At 48.9% G+C, this 21,010-nt stretch overlaps 1 long non-coding RNA gene across 3 annotated transcripts; it reads right to left on the reverse strand.

Annotated features, from left to right (window-relative positions):
* Nucleotides 1-1,822: 1,822 nt before the first annotated feature.
* LOC309619143 lies at nucleotides 1,823-20,920 on the reverse strand. Of its 3 annotated transcripts, XR_014238769.1 has the most exons (5): nucleotides 20,842-20,920; nucleotides 16,170-16,231; nucleotides 13,663-13,836; nucleotides 4,554-4,647; nucleotides 1,823-4,348 (listed from the first exon to the last, which is right to left on the reverse strand). It is a non-coding gene; the product is annotated as an uncharacterized lncRNA (long non-coding RNA). The 3 variants fall into 3 exon arrangements; XR_014238768.1 differs by having other exon boundaries at nucleotides 1,823-4,647; nucleotides 13,663-13,783; XR_014238770.1 differs by having other exon boundaries at nucleotides 1,823-4,647.
* Between the last annotated feature and the right edge of the window lie 90 nt (nucleotides 20,921-21,010).

Genomic DNA, 21,010 nt, shown 5'->3' on the forward strand with positions numbered 1-21,010 from the left:
AAACAGAAATCAAAACTGAACTCTGCCTTCCTTCCAATAGCTTAGGAGAACAGTTTTCAGGGATGGATATAGCTTTAAAATAAGTTGTTGTTTTTTTTTTTTATAATAAACTTCTTGGCTATTTTTGTTTTTTTTTTAATTAATTAATTAATTTATTTATTTATGGCTGTGTTGGGTCTTCGTTTCTGTGCAAGGGCTTTCTCTAGTTGTGGCAAGTGGGGGCCACTCTTCATCGCGGTGCGCGGACCTCTCACTATCCCGGCCTCTCTTGTTGCGGAGCACAGGCTCCAGACACGCAGGCTCAGTAATTGTGGTTCACGGGCCCAATTGCTCCGCGGCATGTGGGATCCTCCCAGACCAGGGCTCGAACCCGTGTCCCCTGCATTGGCAGGCAGATTCTCAACCACTGCGCCACCAGGGAAGCCCTTAAAATAAGTTTTAAAGAAACCTAAATACTGTTAAGAGAGATGCAGAAAAAAAGTGAGAGATCACTTCCAGCTTGAGACATCAAGGCCGCCCTCCTGGAGAAAGAGGTGTGTGATGGGCCTTGAAGAGTGGGGATGACTTGGTGTGACAAGGGAGAAGAAGGGGTTCTTGGTTTCCCAAGGAGCACCGTCCAAAGGTGCAGGGGGGAGATTGGCAGATGGGCATGGAGAGAACAAGTAGCTCCATTTTTCTGGGGCAAAGACTGGGTGGAGGGAGTGGTGGAAGGTGGGTTGGGGTCAGAACAGATGATTCCAAGACCAAGGACAAGAAGTTTGGACTTTATGGACAACAGGAACCATCAAAGACTGTTGATCACATCACTAATTATTAGAGAAATGAAAATCAAAACCACAATGAGGTATCACCACACACCGGTCAGAATGGACACCATTAAAAAGTCTACAAATAATAAATGCTGCAGAGGGTGTAAAGAAAAGGGAACCCTTCTACACTGTTGGTGGGAATGTAAATTGGTGCAGCCACTATGGAAAACAGTATGGAGGTTCCTCAAAAAACTGAAAATAAAATTGCCATATGATCCAGCAATCCCACTCCTGGGCACATATCTGGAGAAAACTATAATTCAAAAAGATACGTGTACCCCAATGTTCATAGGAGCCCTACTTACAATAGCCAAGACATGGAAGCAACCTAAATGTCCATCGACAGATGAAAGGATAAAGTATACACAATGGACTACTACTCTGCCGTAAAAAAGAATGAAATAATGCCATTCACAGTAACATGGATGGACCTAGAGATTATCATACTAAGTGAAGTCAGAAAGAGAAAAACAAATACCATATGATATCACTTACATGTGGAATCTAAAATATGACACAAATGAACTTATTTATGAAGCAGAAACAGACTCACAGACATAGAAAACAAACTTACGGTTACCAAAGGAGTAAGGGGGTATAGGAGGGATGAATTAGGAGTCTGGGATTAACATATACACACTACTATACATAAACTAGATAAGCAACAAGGACCTACTGTATAACACAGGGAACTATATTCAATATCCTGTAATAAACCATAATGGAAAAGAATATGAAAAAGAATATGTATATATATGTATAACTGAATTACTTTGCTGTACACCAGAAACTAACACAATGTTGTAAATCAACTATACTTCAATTTTTTAAGAAAAGTGTTGATCAGAGGAAGGCCTCGGGGACTGTGTTTCATTTGGGAAGACTAATCTGCAATTGTGAGCAAAGTAAATTGGAAATGTACATGCATGCACACATATGCATACATGTACATCCTCAGAGATGTGTAGATACATGTGTACACAAAAGCATAGGGTTAATTCCTGAGCCCAGTTCTTCTTAAATTTTGAATTGTCTTTGTTGATTTGAATGGGTGATACATTCACATGACCTAATATTAAAAAGGAATCTAAGAGAATACACTGAAAAAATAAAGCTACCCCCCACTCCATGCTCCAGGCCCCCAGTTCCTCCACCTAGAAGCAAGCACACTGGCCATTTTGGGAGCCTCTTTCCAGAAATGTTCTGTCCATGGACAAGCAAATATCCAGCTGCATTTTTATTATGTATGTTTTTCTGCACCTTGTTTTTCTCATTTAATAATATACCTTGGAGATCCTTACACATCGGTACATGGAGAGCTGCCTTGATCTTTTTAACTGCAGTACACTATTCCATTATAGTTGGACACTTACGTCATTTCTGGTCTTTGGCTATTACCAAAAATTTTGCGGTGAATAACCTTGAACATATGTCATTTTACATAGTCACCCATCCACTCATTCATTCATTCATTATTCATTCAATAGACATTTATTAAGCACCTACCATGTGCTGGTGCCAAAGATAGAACAGTGAACAAAATCGGCAAAAGTCCCTGCCCTCATCCGGGGTACATTTCTGATGTGCATGTGTGAGTAGATCTGCAGGATCTTTCTAAAGGTGGAATCACCAGATCAATGTGGCTGTGCATTTTTAAATTGGGGGAGATAAATCTACATTTCCGCCCAGAGAGGTGGTACCAATTTACCCTTGCAATGTAGGAGAGTGTCTGTTTCCTCACCCTTTCGAAACAAAATGTTATCAAACTTTTTGATCTTTTCTGATGTGACAGGTGAAAATGATGCATTTAATTCACATTTCTCTTATGATGAACGTGGTCCAACATCTTTTCGTATATTTAAGAACAATTTTCAAGCCCTTTTCTGGCAGCTCTCTTCTACCCTTTGCTCATATTTCTATTGGGTTGTGGAGCTTTTTCATATTGATGTGTGAATTCTCTTTATTAAGGAAATTAGCCCTTTGCCTATGGTATGAGTTACAAATAATGTTTCCCTAGCTTGTCAGTTGTACTTGGACTTGATTTATGGTGCTTTCTTTAAATGCAGACTTTTTAAAATGTAAAATAAAATTTATGAAGAATTCTGCTCATTCCCAGCTTTGTCTCCTTTGGTGAAATGCTTGCTAAGGTGGAGAGAGATATAGGTCACAATAACATGACCTTGGGTTCCAACCTGAGTTCTTAATAGAAGCACAGGTTCTAAACAAAGGAAGGTGATCGTCCTATCCTGTTCTGATGCCCCGTCTCAAGAGATCTTTGGACAAAGGGGAGCAAGCTCAGAGGAGGGTAACCAAGAGGGTAAATAGGCTTGAAATCAAGTCACATAAGGGATGGTAACGGAACTGTGTCCTTGACCTTGGAGCAGGTCGTTGTCTATGAATATCACCTTGGGCAGTGGGACTTTCCACATTATGCACAACCAGGGCCTGTGATGGAAACTCTGGGAAGCCAGAGTGTTAGATAATGGGGCTGTTTTTAAGGCAGAGCTGTCTGAAAGTAGAATGGCCTACTTTGTGAGGAAGTGAGCTTCTCGTCATTAGAGATATACAAGCCAAAACTGGATGACCACCTACCGGAGATGCCAGGTGTTAGATCAGATGCCTTTCAAAACTTCTAATCCTGAGAGCCTATAATTCTACAAGGCAAGGAATCTTAAAATTCCTCACTTTACAGATGAAAAAAGGCAGGGGTGCGGTGTGGGAAACTAATATGCATTGAGCACCTACTTTGTCCCAGGTACTTTGACACATATGACCTGATTTAAAAGGATAAGGACCAGAGAGGTTGAGTGATTCACTGAAGGCTGCACAGCAATCTAGTTGCAGAGGCAGAACTGGAACCCAGGTCCCCAGACTCCAAATCTAGAGCTCTCTCCACTGAACAATCTGTTCTTGTTCAAAATTAAATACATGTTTATTGCATACATACTCTGAACGAATATTCATGTGGCCAATGAGAGCACATTGTATGCAAGCTATTAGCAGAATCACAGGGTCTTTGCTCTGTAGAAGTTCACTGCCTACTTAGCAAGTACAGTCACCATCTCTGCATTCCCTGGCTCCATGTGAATGTTGCCCTCTGGAGTTGTGCAATGTGGTAGCCCTGGGTGGAGCTATAATGAAATAAGAGGCAATTTGATAAGTGCTCTAACAAAAATGTGTATACAAAGTGCTACGGGAACATAGAAGGCATGATTAGTTCTACCCGGGAAGGCAATCCAGGAAAGCTGCCCAGAGGAGGTGACATCTGAGCAGAGCCTTGAAGGATATGTAAAAGAATAAAGAACAAAAGAGAATAATTTCTGTATTCATTCCACAGACATTTATTGAGCAGCTCCAGGTCACCAGGAAGAGAGGAATAGTTCACAGTGCAGTCGTGCAGACAGACACAGTGCCAATAAGCTGCCAGAGTGTAAATTCAGCAGTGGAGACACACTCATGGTGCAAAAGTGAAGGTAACTCCTTCTGGAGTAAAGTGAGGACAGGGCGGGGGCCTGGGAAGGCTCCTGGAGAAGTGAGGCCTGAGATTTGGGGGAGAGAAATAGAAAATTTCCAGGCTGACAATTAGGGAATTGAGAGAGATGGAGAGGCATTCCCAACGAAGGGAATGGCCTGTGTAAAGTTTCTGAGTCGTCTTCAGAGACCCACAGCAGCGTGTAAAATGCTGGGGTGGTGGGCAGCCAGGTAGGAGGTAGAATGACATACAGGCTTTGAGGCAGGACCTACCAGGTTTCCGGATGAATAGGGAGACGATGTTGGTGTGCATTAGGACTTAGCAGGCTTAGCAACCTTCCTTCAAAGCCGTGCCCCAGACTGAGAGCTGGAAGAGAAAAGTGTGAGCCATAAATCCCCAGCTCCTCCTGCTGTGCCTGGTGCTACAGAGCCGGGAGTCTCCACGGCTCTCCAGTCCCACCGCTGCGACCCCGGCTAATCCAGCCTCCTGGCCCATCTGACACACACTTCCACTTAACATTTTGTTAGCGACTCTATAAACGAGCTCTCCCTGACCTTCAATCCCTGGCTAATTGCTGGTTTCATGCACAAGACTAGCTTAATTTTACGTGATAATTACCTGAGAGTGGCGATACATATGGCATTGCATGTTCAAAATGTCAGGCCTGGAAAACTACCAAGTGGCCATAGTCAGGGGCAAAAGGAGGAGGCAGCTGGGCGACGGGGGCCTTGGAGAGGCAGCCAGGGGACGATGAGGCCACCAGGGGAGAGGGGAAAAGCCCGGTGCCGACGAGCTCTGGAGAACAGGGGCTCCAGCCTGCAGTAGGGCCCAGAACCCTCTGCTGGCCCAGCGCACCAAGGGGCACAGGTCAGAGGAGCAGCACACGCATTTCACAGTCACACATGCACACGCACGCGCACACACACACACACACACACATCGCAGAGAAACACTTCGCAGAGAAACACGGACCAGGTCAGAGGCACAGCTCATGAATGCTCTCGGTCACCCACCCAGCAAATGCTCACAGAGCACCTACTACATGCCAGGCAGTGTGTGGACACCTGCACCGGTTTCAAATCCCCACCCCACTCAGAGAGGTTGGGAACACTCGGAGGGCAAGTTTGGGTTTGTCACACTTATCTGCAGGGATGTTACCGGTGCTGCATAAGCCAGGTCCAGGAATGCTAAGTGGATGGCAATTCCTAGCACAGTCCCGTTCGATAAAGAATTGCCCACCCCTGGGAGTTCCCCGGCGGTCCAGTGGTTAAGACTCGGTGCTTTCACTGCGTGGGCCCCTGTTCAGTCCCTGGTTGGGGAACTAAGATCCCGTATGCCCTGTGGCGCGGCCAAAAAAAATAAAGAATTGCCCACCCCAAACCCAGCTGAGAACCCCCAGCTAAGCCAGGCCACAGCCATGAAGAAGACAAGGGGCCCCAGCCCTCTTGGAGTTTACCGTCGGGGAAGGACCATGATGGCAAGGGATTACAATGCATGAGATGTGAGTAAGAAAGAGGACTCAGGACATTTAGCCGGTGGACTAATAAAGTCCAGGGTTCAGAAAAAAACCTTAAAAAGCACCATGTGTCTGCCCAGCATCTCCAGTTCATACCTAGTGCAGTGCTTGGCACAAAGATGGACAAATACCAACCGGTATCCGTGTGTCTGTACGACGTGCCACACACCTGGGTGCACACATGCTCTACAGAGGGATGTCCTGGGTTCACTTTTTTTTCATCATTCCAGAATACAGGGCAAGGCGGGTGGGGGGCCAGGGGTGGTAGGACAGGCAAGTATAGGCCGAGAAGGAGAAAGGGGGCCCCTGGCCAGCTGGGAGGGCCTTTCCCCGGGAGGCATGTGTACACACCCAGTCACACGCGCACAGGCCACAGGATGAAGTCAGAAGCACAGTCCCCAGATTAAGGTGAGTTCTAAAAACCCCTTTAGCCTCCTCACGCGTAGAATTGTGCACTCCTGAGCTGTGCTGGAGTAAATTACTTGCTTAATGAGATTTCAATTAACAAAAACAAATTAAAATCACTTTGGTAATTAAGCTGTTGTGAACCTCGCCAGCAGCTCTCCCTCAGACCTCAGATATCCACGCGGAGGGGGCTGGGAATGGGGTCCGCTCAGCAATGCTGCGGAGGCCTCGGCAGAGCCAGAAGCTCCCCGCGCTGGGGGATCCACCCCAGGAACCACAGCTTCCTGGAGCTGTTCTGCAGGCACCAAAAATGTGGGTGGGAGGGAGGGGGCAGCACCTAGCAGCTGAACTTAAATTCAGGCTGTAGCCCTGCCACTTGGCTGTGTGAGCTGGGGCACGTTAGTTGGCCTCTCTGAGCCTCAGTTTCCTCATCTGTGAAATGAGGGTAATAATGGTGCTTACATTGTTGGGTTGTGGGAGGATTAAGTGAATGATGCATATAAAATATTTAGAAGAGGGCCTGTCCCGCAGCAAGGGCTTTTTTTTTTTTTTGTAATTTATTTTATTTATTTATTTTTGGCTGCGTTGGGTCTTTGTTGCTGCGAGCGGGTTTTTCTCTAGTTGTGGCGAGCGGGGGCTACTCTTCGTTGCACACGGGCTTCTCATTGCGGTTGCTTCTCTTGTTGCGGAGCACGGGCTCTAGGCGCACAGGCTTCAGTAGTTGTGGCATGCAGGCTCAGTAGTTGCAGCTCATGGGCTCTAGAGCGCGGGCTCAGTAGTTGTGGCACACGGGCTTAGTTGCTCCGCGGCATGTGGGATCTTCCCGGACCAGGGCTCGAACCCGTGTTCCCTGCATTGGCAGGTGGATTCTTAACCACTGCGCCACCAGGGAAGTCCCCACAGCAAGGGCTTTTAATCCACTTTTCCCTGTATGGAAAAGTGGATCATTTGCCCTTCACAGGGTGATCTTTCCAACCTTGCAAGTTGCATTGTCCTGACCCCCAAGCCCCTCCAGGGCAGCCCTGTTCCTCTGAGTTAGGTAAGTAAGGATCTACCACAGAGGTCCCCTTGGAGGTGAGGTTTCCGCCAGGTTCTGTCTCACCCTGGCCCCATCTCTTTCCATCAGAGCCAGAAGCTCAGATCTGGGAGCTATAAAGTTTTTTTATTCCTAGGTGGCCTGGGAAATACTCCTTTTCTTGGGTTGCAAAATCACCACATCCTCCCACATGAGAAGCCTGAGAGTCAAGGTAATGCAGGGACCACTGGCCTCATTGCACAGATGAGGAAATTGGCTTAATGACTTAGCCAGTGGTTGAAAGGAAAGAACAGTTCTCAGTGCTGGCACGAATACACATATTTAGTCTTGTGAATTTTGAATAATAAAATTTTAGTTTCCGTTTTTGAGTCACTCTTTGCTACTTTCATTCAGAGGGACTAAAACAGAAAATTAAAATTTTAAATTTATTATTCAAAATTCATAAAACTAAGTAAGTGTATAATAAATCTAAATCAGGTTTTGAATGATTTCTTTGGTTTTTAAAGTTTGTAGCACTTACACTTGAAGTTATTAAAGCAAAAACTGCACTAAGCCTTTTGGGATAGATATTCATATTATATAGGTGTGTTTTATATGTATAAAACATATATTTTATTTATGTAATAGGTATATACATATAAATATACACACATCAAATTTTTCTCTGTAGCGGTTGAAATTACAGATGGTTTTATGTGTTCGCTTATTCACTCAACAAATTTTTTTTCATATCATTATACTTAACAGCAGCTTTTTTAGTGCCCATGAAGTGCCACAATCAGCAAGCCAGACTCGAACTTTGTTTCAGGGAACTTATAAATTGTTGGTGAAGATGGACATTGGACATGAAACAATGAGGTGAATATTCCAGAAAAGGAAAGGCAGGCCTTGCAGCCTATTACAGAAAGGGCACTCCTGGGGGTGGGGGTAGGGGTCTGCAAGAAACATTTATTTCTTTTGTAACTGGACTAAAATAGACAATTTATGTATGCATGTGTGTGTGCATATATATATATATATATACATATATGTAATATTTACATTAATCCCAAGAGTCCCATAACTAGTTAGTAATAGAACTAAAAGTAGACCTAAAAGCCTTCCAGTTCCCAGGTAAAAGTGGTCCCACCATCTGTGCACCTGTCAGACCAAGGAGGTGTCCTATTCACACATCCATGCCACATAGAGGTGCACACACACGCGCCAAACAGGCCTCAGATCATGGGGGGCTCCCACCCTCCCGTCATCTGTGGAAGAGGAGTCCAAACCCTGCTTGGCCTGAGCTGCCCCCCACCCTCCCTGCCAGGCTGGCCTCTAGCGCTTTCAACCTGCCCTTCCAGCCAGGCCCAGGAAAGAACACCCAATCCCCAGGACATCCCCCGCCTGTTCCTCCCACTCCCTGAGAAGCAGCGCTAACCTTGCAGCCCCTCCCCTGCAGCCCCCTCTGCCCTGGGGAGAGAGAGGGCAGGCTGCCATCCTCCAAGCACCCAGCTCAGGTGAGGGCTGCTAAGGCTGTGACGGCCCCCACCTGGAGATGCGGCCAGAAGGGCCGTCCTCTCCCCACCCAGACTCCATGTATCATATTTTGTGCTGACTTCAGGCAACCAAGAGAGGAGGACACAGAGTTGTACTTTCCAAGTAGCTGGAAACCCTTAATCAATGTTAATTGGCTCTAATTAGCATATGTTAATTAATGATATTTACTACAAATTAAAGGTATGAGTGCTCCCAGAGGGTTTCCTGTTCATCCAATTAGTGCCAATTAGTTGCAATTAACACGTGTAAATGAGATTTCATTGAACCCAAAACAAACAGCACAGAATCTCTCAGATTCCCTCTTGCACCTTTTCAGTCAGCCAGGGATTGGGGTAGGGGTGGAGGGTGAGAAGTGAGGGTGGGGGTGGGGAGAGAAAGAGAGAGACCCTTGGGCTGACCTCCTGGAGCAAGAGGCTGACTCTCTATGCACCAGGGAGGAGAGAAGGAAGAGCCAAGTTGGGCCAAGCAGGCTATTGGACAAGTCTGGCCACCCTGAGGGCAGTCTCCCCAGGCCTTGACTTTGCTCCTGAGGGCCTTGACTTTGCTCTTGGCAGGCCATCCCTTGGGCATCTCTGTACCTGCCAGGGCCTCACCCAGTGCATGGAATATAGTAGGTGCTCAGTAAAAATTGGCAGAATAAAAAGTTGGTTCCTTTGCATCAAGGGCCAATATCTTTACGTATAAAACTAAAAGATGCATGGACCGGGAAAACATGCAGGGTTCTCTTCTCCATAACATCTTCCCAAGAGCTCTATCAAGGAGCAAGACACTGTTTACCTCTATGACATCATTTTAATATAATCTGCGTATGTCTATGGAGATTTTACTTTATTGCTAATGTTGCTATTTCCTAATTTTATTTCCTTTCTATTTAACTACTAGCCGGGGCCTAAACCACTGACATGGTGGTAACTGGATATAAAAACAGCCAGAAGGAGCTACCATGGACAGTAAAATGCTACCCCAAGTTCTCCACCCCATAGAAACTTTCATGAAACTGTGATATAAGATCTAGCTCCCAATAAAGTGGTCATTCCTAACTCACTTTGCTACCTTCCATTAAAGTTGACATTCATTATTTTAAAATATCTGTTGTTCACTGTGTGTCAGGTACTGTTCCAGGGGCTGGGGAGACAGCAGTGAACAAAACATCTACAAATGCCCGCACTCGTGGTACTCACATTCCCTCATGTATTATTGCCCTGATGTATCTAGATTATTGATCTGATGTATCTAGAGTCAGAGAGACTTGGGTTCATATCCCAGTTCTGCCTCTTAGCAGCTGGGGAGAGGGGAGGGCAGGGTACTTAATCTTTCTGGGCCTCGGTTTATTTATCTGTCCCATGGGTACAATAATATACCGATCTACCTATCTTACAGTCATGTTATTGGGAGGATTAAGCCTCCTCCCCTGTCCCATTCCTTGGCAGGGCAGAATTTGGAGTTAAGCCACAGGGAAGGTAGGACAGAAGAAGGCAAAACTCAATATGAGCCCACAAGTGAAAGTCTGATTAAATCTACATCAAGTCATCTCCTTATCTCCCCCATGCCTTGCTAAGTAAGTAGGGCAGGGAGGAAATAGGTTCAGAAAGGGAAGTGCTTCCTGGGTCACACAGCTGCTGAGCCCTGACCTCTGCTCCTCTTGGTACATCCTCCTTCATCCATGGCCTGTGATGAGAGACATGAGTAGGGTCCAGAAAGGGTCACTCCACCTAGCTGGAAGCAGGGATTGGCCCACGTGTGCCAGGATGAGCCTGGCCCAAGGTGAAGCCTTGCACACCAGGCTCCAGGACCCCTTCAGCTCAGCCAGGCCTCCCCCAGGCCAGAGACCACATCCCCACAGCTTTTGTCCTCTCCATCACCATCTCAACTCGGCCCCCCATGGACCCGCAGGCAGGGTGTTCAATCATTTCAAAGTGCTTTACTGTCCCCTTTATAAAGCAAGAGAGTCTGCCTAGATGACCCTTTTCAGACCTTATGTTCTAGGACTTTGGATCTCCTCTGAAGCATACAGGTTCTGTCTCGACATTCACAGCTGACAGGCAACAAAAGAAGCCTTGATTTCCCTCTTCCTTTGGGGATCCCTCCACCTGTGATGGCCTAAATGGGTCCCACTGGGTCCTTTCTTATCTCTCTACAGCATCCTCCCCCCTACCCCAACCTTCTCCTGGATAGTGATGAACCACGAGGCATGGTTCCCAAGACACCGGGCCAGGGGGAAAGTTCTTCCTCGCTCTGATCAAATCAGTTGATTAGGAGACCAGTGGGAGGAACGGAGAGGGCTGTGCTTAATAAAAAGAGCTCAGCTGGGTTATCTTCCAGGAGGGGTGTGCGGCCGTGTAATGGATGTCTGCATGGGGCCTTCTTGGGGCTCAATATTTCTTCCCCACCTCTGCACCCCACCCCAGGGCCAGTAGGAGATATTGAGGGGGGTCTGGAAACAAGCGGAAAAGACCCTTTTCTGACTGTGTCTCCTTCCAGCAAAAATAGAACCACCACTACCGGATGCCCACTACGTGCCAGTCACCGTGCTGGACCATTAACTTGCATTATTTCCATTTAGAGGGGATGGCATTTGCTCCATTTTCATCTCCAGGTGCCGTGGACATCTTGGGCTGGGCCTGGCTAGCTTTGGGACCGATGATCAGCCGCATTTGGCCATGGAAGGTAGAGCAGGAAGGCTGCACTGAAAGGTGAGGAAAGTACCACCTGCTGCGTCCCCCCCCGCCCCCTCCCCGCCAGCAGGCGCATGCGCGCACGTACACATGCGCCCGCACGCACTGTTCGTGTATGCACACGTCCCCTCCTCTCGCCCGGCCAGATGGACGCTGGCTGTACCAGTTGGCAGAGGATACCTCTAGCGGGACGAGGCTGCCACTAAGAAGGCTGGGTGAAGACGCTGAAGAAGCCGGGGACAGAGCGGGGTGAATCCTCCGTTTTCAAGGACAAGAATGTTGCCTGCAAACCAGGAGTTGTAGGTGCCCAGGAAACTCTAGGATGGAGACAAGGGACACAGGCGAAGTGTCTGCGCTTTTATCCCACTAATGCCTCTTGATAAGTGATATCTCTCGAAAGACAAAGTTCCTGAGATGAAGCTTAACCTGGCCACTTTGGGGAAAAAAAAACACCTGTGCTCCAGGAAAGTAACAACAGAAAATAATTAAGGTCTAATAAGGTCAGTGTTCCACCTTAACACCTTTTCAGTTCCAGTTAAAACCTCTACTAATTTGCCGAGAAAAACCAGCCTCACTTGGGTCTTATTATTTGAATCACGTCCTGTCTCTTAATTTAAACGAGAGACTCACATAAGGACTTTTTTTATTTTAAATTACAATGCCGACTTTCTTCCAGTTGATTACGGTATATGACTCTCTGTTGGAAGGCCATTATTTTTTGCTATGATTTACAAAGCATTTAAAGTGAAATCAATGTAATAAATATTGAAGTATTGTAATAGATAATTCCATATATTTAACGGGAGACACAGTGCAGCCCTGGTTTGGGCAGCCAGGAGAGGAGCAGGGAAAGGACGGGGTGGGAGAGTGACCTGATATTCACTCAAAGGGTGACATCTCCTCTTTTCTTCTGGGTTCATTTTGCCAGGACTCACTGAACCCCCCCTAAGGTCCTGCACACTGGACTTGGGACCATGGAGAGGTATGGGATGCCCAAGACATATCCTCCAGGTGCCATAGACTCTTTGGAGAAATTCCCCTGCAAAGGAGGGGGACAGTACTGAAGGCCACCAGAACCTACATAAGGAGCCCTGTGATCGGGGAAGGGGTTCAGCAGAGGGAAAGACCTGTGTGTTGGGGGGAACAAGTCAGGAAAGGCCTTCCCTAGCCTGTCCCCTTCTTTCCCTCCCCTACTCAACTCTTTCCTTCCCTCTCCTTCCCCCTCCTCCTCTCTCCCTGGGTTGAGCTGTCTCTAGGCTTCTGGCTACAGCCAGCATCTGCTGGCCCCTGAGCTGGCCAAGCTTAGCTCAGAACAAACAGCCCAGTATTCAGAGCCCTGAAAGCCCTTGATGCGGGGAGAGGTGTGAAGGGGGAGATGGTGCACCAGTCTCCGTCAGCGCTCTTGGTATGTGACCTTGGGCTCGCCCCCTGGTACAGACACCCCCAGCCAGGAGATGTAGATGCTCCAGGCCCTGCACATGTGAGAAGTCAGATTTGCAGCATCTTGCTCCATTTCTCTCAGCTGGAGTGCAGTGTCCACAGTGGAGGCCAAGACAGCTTCCCCAATAGCCCAACTAGGGAGCCCTCCTACCTGCCCCTGCCCTGCCCGCCCCACCAATCTCAAAAGGTACCCACGAGCAGGTTCCTTTCCAGCTACCCCATGACCTACCCCCTCGTGGGGAGCACCCCCTTCTTCCCATCCTCAGAGGCATTGCATGTGGGTCACACATCTGTTCCCACGTGGGCTCTGCTCCCAGGTTCCTGGCTTGATTCAGAAACTCACGCCCACCAGTGAGGGAGGCACGCAGGGGGCACCAACCTATGGGTTGGTCCCAACAACAAACCCCTAGTGCAGGCAGCGTGCTGTCTGCAGAACTATTGGAGCACTGTGGAGATTTTAATAAAGGTTTTGTGGACCGCACAGTGCAGGCTTGTGATGGAGCATGGGTAGCTCATGCGCACACACACACGTTTAGCAGATCCCGTAGGAGGAAGATGTATTGTCCCTTGCCTTTCCACCCCAAGCCTGAACCCAAGCCCCAAGTCCCTAGCTCTGAACATATTCCACCATAAATCCCAGGAGGGAACGTACAGAGGGAAAGGAAGCAGAAAAAGGAGATTTACAGCAAACTTGCTTCCTGACACCTCTTTGGCCCATCCCATAAAATAGCAGTACCACCAGATAAATCACACAGAGTCTCAGGGGACCTTACCCTTGTCCTTGTGGGGTCTTTGGTGGGAGTCAGTAGTACGTGGTCAGAGGGATTCACCCAGCTACATTCTCCATGACAACATCAGTCCCATACGGCAAGGGGGGTCGGGTCAGCTCTAATCCTTAGAGTATGAGGAGGTGGAGAATGAGGGTAGAGGGCATTAGCTATCATCACCTGAGAGAGAGCAAGGCATTAGAGATTCAGCATGGCCTTTGAGCAAATCCCAGCTCCAATTCCTAGTGATGTGACTTTGAGCAAGTTACTTAACCTCTCTGGGCCTTGGTTTACTCCTCTGTAAAGGCAGGACATAGAATATCCACCTGACAGAATAATGTATGCCAAAGTGCCTGGCATATAGCAGTACTCAGAATAAGGTAACTATTCATAATCACAAACATTTCCCCTCATCTGGGACACAAAACACTATAGTAGTGTTCCCAGCAGAGAGGACCGAATACAGAGAGCCGGGCCCTCTACCGAGATGCCGCGCTGCCCCTTTCCTCTTTGGCTGTTTCGGCATGAGGTTAGAAAGGCAGGGCTCACAGTGTAACTGTGGGCAGGTTTCTTCCCCTCCCCGGGCTGCAGTGCCCCACCTGTAAAGTGAGGGGGGATGGAAAGTACTTGGCCTTTAAGGCTCAGTCCCTCATAACATCATAAAACCCAACAATTAGGACCAACTCCCAATGGGCTCTGTAACCAAAGAGGAGCAGGCAGGATGGAGGCTGCAGGCATGAGGTGGGCATGGCCATGCTGACCGGGCAGAAGCTGTCACCATCCTGGGAGGGGACAGGATGGTCCTCACAGTTCTGACCACCCCAAGCCAGAGACCCCCGTGGTTACGGTCTGGCTAGCCATTGATGTGGTCAGAGGCATTGCAGTGACTAACCTTCACCCAGAGGTGGGAGCTGGTGGGCGAGGCTGCACCCAGCCTCCTCCCTCGCCTGTGGAGAGACCCCTGGCTTCCCTCCTGCCTGTGTAGCCCCCTCCTCCCCGTCCAACATCCCTGCCCGTCTTCCCACTGCCCCCACCATGCAGGGTGACGCCCTAGTTCTTCCCAGTCTTCCGGCCCCTGCCCTCCCTCCTTTCATCCTTCCTTCACTTCTCCTCCTCCTTTTCCACCTTCTTGATTTCTTTCCCTCTCTCTCCTCCTCCTCCATGCCCTCCCTTTTCCTCTTTCACTCCTGCTTCTCTGTTTTCTGTTTCCTTCCTCTTCTTCCCCCCGTTGCACCATTTCTTCTCTTTTCGTCGTCTCCCAGCTCTCCTGCCTCCTTCGTTTTCTCCTCTCTGGGTCTGATTCATGGAGCCAAGGTGGCACTACCCTGAGGGAGTGAGTATGTGTGTAGGGGGAGGGGGGGCTGGAAGGGGCATGCTCTGGCCTGAGCCCCCCACCAGTATCTCTCCAGCCTCAGGATGATTGGAGTTCACCCGCAGGGCAGCTGTCAGCGGCTCAGTGGATGGATGAGTGAAAGTGTAGGGGGTGGGGAGGTGAAGGTGCTGGGGAGGGAGCTGTCTTCAAATAAAAATGAAAGGAGTGTGGTGGGTGAAATAATGGGGCTGTTTAATAACAAGTCCCACCCAAGGCACCTCTGCCCCAGGACCCAGCCCTCCTGCCCACCTCCCTTCCCCATCCCTGAAGTCCCCTCATCACAGAGGCCCATGAGTGTCCCTGATCTTTTGGACGGGCCAGACAGCAGGAGACCCTCCCCCAAGTGCTAGGACCCCTGACCCTCCACCAGCTTTCCCCATCTCCCACTGAGGGGCAGCTGGGATTGGGAGCCCAGGCAACCTGTTCCCAGAGTGGTGTCTGAGCAGATTAGCACCCCAAACCTGGCAGGCCTATTAGGAGGCCTTTGTGGAGAAGGAGGCAGGGGAAGAGGAAGGGGATTTTCCATTCTCTGAGCAACTGGATTACACAGGCAGGGGATCAGGGGAGAACTCATTGCTTAAGCTGCCTCTTCACAGCCCAGCCTCTGCCCTGGCTCTCAGCCTCCTGCATTCTCAGCAGGGATCTCGGTGAGCCTTGCCTTGCCTGCTTTTGAGGTGCCTTTTTTGTGATTTGAGTCGGCCTTGAGGGCAAAACCAAGTCTCATCTCCCCCCAACCCCCCAGAGCTATTACACCAAAGAGGGGCTCAAAGGGGAACAGCTTGCTACCACCTCTGCCAACCCTCACCTCCCATGAAGACCTCAGGTCTGGAGATGGATCCAGAAGTATGGCTCAGAGAGGTGAAGTGACTTGCTCTAAGCCTCACAGCAAGTAAAGGGCGTCTGTGCCGGGGAGTGGAAGGAACCCAAGGCTGCTCTTCTCCCTTTACTAGAAGTGAGCTTCCTCACCCCCAACATCACCTTTAAAGGGAACAGAGCCCTGCTCCCATTCCGTCTCTGAGGCTGCAGGGGACCAGATCATAGCAGATGGTGAAGGGGAGGGGAGGGGAGGGGAGAGGAGGGGAGATGGAAAGGCGATTAGGCTTAAAGAATCTGAATTCTTCAGGTCTAATCCCAGTCTTACCACCAACTTGCTGTGTGACCTTGGGCAACCCAGCGCCCCTCTCTGAGCTTCAACTGCCTTATCTGCAAAACGGAGATAACATCTCTTTCAGAATTGTTTTGAAGGTACTGGAGGAGCATCAAGCATAGCACCTGGTACATAGTAGCTGCTCAAAATGATGGCAGGAGCAGAATGGGAGGTGATTTTATTTCCTTTACCCGGAGCTGTGCCCATTCCCCGGAACAAGGGGCTCCAATGCGCATTCAGGCAACTGGTTCTTCCCACTGAGAGGGCAAATCCATCATGTTCAGCAACTATTGGCCTCCCCCACCTGGTGTAAGGTTATTGGGGGGTCATGCCTCCACACCCTGTGTCCACTTTCTAGAAAGAGGCCCAAAGCCCGCCACCTTAGCCCTGTATGGCCCCTAGAGGCCTCTTGCTGAAAAAGTGGCCTTCTCTGACCTTTCCGATGGCCTATGTTCTTTCCAGCCAGAAAATTCTATGATCCTGTGACCCCTGAAAGCCCTGCCCTGCTAATGGTTTTATGATCTTCCCTATGGAATCCTCTCTTTGCCCTCCCTAACCCCCAGTCCCCTTTCAGTAGGTCCTAGTCAAAATAAACAACATTTATGACCAGAGCAGGATTCAAGGTCTGCACTGCAAACAAATGTGGAGCCCTTTGAAGGTGCCTGGGGAATCCATCACATCCTGGGGTGTGATGCTCCCCAGGCCCAATGGGAGGTGGGCCCTGGGAAGGGGCACAGGCGTGGGAAGCTGGGCTCTGGATCTAGATTTAGAATCCAAGGATCCTGAGCTGCGTCTGGGGTTCCCTCCTCGGCACCAAGTCCGGCCTCCCTGCGAGGGAAGGTGAGGAGAGGGGGGAAAGGACTGGGCAGGACCTGAGATGTCCTCTGTGATCAGCAACCTTTCTTGCCCGGTGTGCAGGCCCCCCTGGGGGCCGAGACCAGATTTGGTATGTCGTCAGGGGAGAAAATGAAAGGAGACAAAATGAAGGAGACAGGGAAAAATCGAGGCAATTGGAGAAAAAGCAAGCATGAGCGGATGAGAGGGTGAGAGCCCAAACCACAGGGCTCTCTGGCCCCATCACGGCCTCCAGTGCTCACCTGGACAGTAGAGCAACGGTAGGTGCTTTGGGACAACCTTCCGAAGGAAGAAAACTAGTCCAAACGCCTTCAGGAGAAAGATCAACCCAGCCTGGCTTGCCTCCTGGGCCGGCCAGCAGAGCTACAGAGAGAGGGAGATTGTGGGAAAGAGCAAGAACCAGACTCCATCCTGAGTCTCTCCGGGAGACCCCTAACCTGGACTCCAGTGAATGATAACACTGATGGAGGCGTAGGAGCTCTGCATCCAGAATGAACACCTCTTCCTCCATCCCACCCAGGTGAAAGGCAGAGCCCCTCCCCTACGCTCTGTTAAGCATCCTCCAACTGAGAAAGGGGCCCACAGGCGGCAGCAGCCCGAGTCGCCTCATTTCTGCCTCCTGCTTGCCACGTGGCTGAGATGCCTCAGCTGGACTCCGCCTCTTCCAGCAGGTGCGGCTGTGAGCAGATTTGTTTTCGAGAGGGACCGGCTCTGCCTGGGGACTGTGGTTGCAGAATATTAAGGTAGGATTCCCAAAGGCCCAAGTCTGAGAGCAGCTTTCTAGGACATGCAGCTCAAGGCTTTTTCTTCAGCTAGCACACCAGCCTCCAGAACTGGGGCATGGGCCTAGGGGCTGGTGTTCTCTGACTCAGGGCTGGGGCAGGGGGACTTTCCCCAGGAGACCTGTGCCTCATCATTCACCCTACTAAAAATACCACGCTACCTGACAGGTTGGGTGAGGAGCCAGACAGGAAATATGTGCAGTTAACAAGGTATCGATCACATTTATTAGGGACCCACTTATACTATTCGCATCTATGGCAGATAATTAATATATGGAAGATTGGAACAAAGATGGAAGGGAACAAAGAGGGAGCTGGAAACGCAGACCTGAGTTCTTCCAGCATAAATAGAATTTGTTCAAAAATTATCCTCTTCCAAAACTGAAAGAAGAATAATTTTAATGACTTGTTATGATCTTATACAAGTGAATTAGAACTTTCGGCAGAGTACCCTGGTGCCCAGCACAGTGCTTTATAAATTAAAAGGTCCTCCATGGCATAGAGTTTTAGGGCTAGAAGGGCCTTGGAGAGCATCTAGGCCAGTGGATTCCAACATTGGTTGAACATAGAATCACCTGGGGCACTTTTTTTTTTTCTGGCCGCACCGCTCGTCTTGTGGGATCTTAGTTCCCTGACCAGGGATTGAACCCGGGCCCCAGAAGTGAAAGCACTGAGTTCTAACCACTGGACCACCAGGGAATTCCGTGGGGCACTTTTTAAAAAGTGAAATGCCAGGTACTTACCTCCAGAGATTCTGATCTAATTGGTCTGGGGTGGAGCCCAGGTGTTTTATTTTTTAAAAGCTCCCCAGATGTTTCTACTATGTAGGCAGGGTTGAGAACTACTGGTCTAGGCCAATACTTCAATTAACAGATGTAGAAACTGAGGCCCAGCGAGCCGGTTACCTAGGCTCACACAGATCACTGGCAGCAGACCCAGGGCCACAGAAGCCAGTCAGATATCTGCCTCATTTGTTAAGTGAGCAAACAAGAGATTGATCCTCTTTTGGAGGCATCTCTTTCTGCAGAGACCAGCTACCCAACCCCTTCCTGCCATCCCCACATTTTCGTATGATCTTCATCAGAGGCCGGGCGGGCTGGCATCTTAACCCTACTCCTCCTGGCCTCCCATCCTGAAGGCCTCAGGGCTCATCCAGGACAAACATGCAATTCAGACAATGTCCACCAGGTCTGAAGAGGAACAGGGCAGCTGTGGCACCTTGGCCATATGGAGTGTCAGTGTGTACCCAGGAGCAGGGGTGTGGGAGTATGTGTGTGTGCAAGTGTGCACATATACCTAGATTTACACTTATGTGGAGAGGACTCTCCTGCGTGTGGGCATGCGTCCTTCCAGGCATGTGTGCACTCTCACCGAGGACACTTGCATGTGGACATGTAAGTATCCACGTGCGGGATGGTACACATGTTCACATCAGCATCTGTCTACGCAGCAGGGTAGTTATGGGAGGAGATACGCGTAAATGTACCAGAGAGTCTAAAATGCTGGTATATGTGTCTGTAATTGTGTACTAGTGTATAAAGCTGCATCTACGTTTACAGAATCTACATGTGCATTTACTGGTGGAGGCCTGTATATAACAATAGGTACGTGGCCAGCTGGCCATATGAGTATGTGTGACTGGCAGTCTGTGTGTTCGGGGTACAAGTTTATGTGGAGAGAGAAACGGTTTCTGCTGTTTTTATCACATTTCTCCTAAGGAATCACTGGGAAATGTATGTGTGGAAAAACTGTATCTTTCGTGCTTAGATGTATCTGGCATATATAAACAAAACATGATATTGTGCCAACTGAGATGCTACACATTAACATCGTGTATCTGTCATTGATAGAATTAAATAAGCCATGCAAGGCCCCGAAAGCATTTCTTACAATTTTATTTAATACTGTTTCCGCCAAGCAGGTTTGGCAAACGCCACGTACACACTGTAGATTACCGCCACAAATGCATAATTTGTAGGATATAATATACAACACATGAGAAGTGTAACAGAGGGGCATCATCTAAAAATTCCAACAGTCCCCATGTTTCTTTGGGCTCAACTTAGTCCCCTTCCTTCCCCAAACCTGATTAAAACCCATCCCTTCACACTTCCCTAGGAGGTCTCTGCATTTGTGGTGAAGAGAGATAAAATGGAGGGTGAGGATTTGGGGTGGGGGAAGAGATAACACTCTTAAGACCTGGTCTCTGGAATGTTTCTACTCCTCCCCAGTCTGTCAGAGGCAGGCTCAAGCCCCAGCATGTGTTAAAACAGGGAGGCTGAAGAAAGCATCTTTGTAGGTTTTGCAGCCCCTCGGGTTGACTGACGAAGTTATTCATTCAGAATGAGTAAAAAGAGCATTGAACTTATCAAATTGGTAGTAAATCCTTCATTAAGAGATCATAGAAATGGTTCCCTGCTTCTCTTTCTTAAGGAGAAACTATATCTTCTCTTGAGCCCAAAGGAGAACGACCTTGCACATAGTTACAGGCCCACCAGCTCCCCTTTCAAAACGTGGGCTGACCCATGGCCTGAAACGTCAGCTAAATTATGAATGGCCTGAGAGAAAAGAAAAACTCAAGAGCTGGGAAGACTGGGGTCCAAACTAGAACATGAGCAAGAAAATGGGAGAACCACCACTGAGGGGTATCCAAGCAGAAAATGCTCCCTGCCCAGCCACTGGGCCACGAAAAGAGGTCAAGGTCCCATGTGGACCCTCCAAGCCCTGTTCTCTGGGATCTCTTCTTACCATCTGTGGGCTTCATTTTGGCTTGGCGCTACCAAGATTGAGACAAGAAACTCCCTACACCTGCCTTCCTGTGTTCTAAGTTTCTGTAACTTCCCTCCGACTGAGACCCTGGAGGCCTGTAAGGTAAAGACAAGCAGCCTAATTTGAACAGCGATTAGTACCGTCCCCGCCCCCCCCCCCCGCACTCCCCAAATCCTCTGCCACCTGCAGCAAAGCAGTCATCAGAACTATCTTTCCAGACAGCCCCCGGCCCCTCTCCGCCAGCAGTGATATCAGCCAACCTGCTTCAGTGCCAGCACCAAAGAGTACTGTATCATCTTCACACGCTGAAGTCTCCAGAGCCTGACGCTGTGGGCTGGCTCCTGAGTGAATATAGAAAAAAGAAAGTTTCCTAATGTTTGGATTAGAAGTAAGAATGGGGAAAAGCATCCATCAATGTGTGTGCCCCTC

This window comes from Balaenoptera borealis (assembly GCF_965194805.1).
Source record: "Balaenoptera borealis genome assembly, chromosome: 20".
NCBI lineage: Eukaryota > Metazoa > Chordata > Mammalia > Artiodactyla > Balaenopteridae > Balaenoptera > Balaenoptera borealis.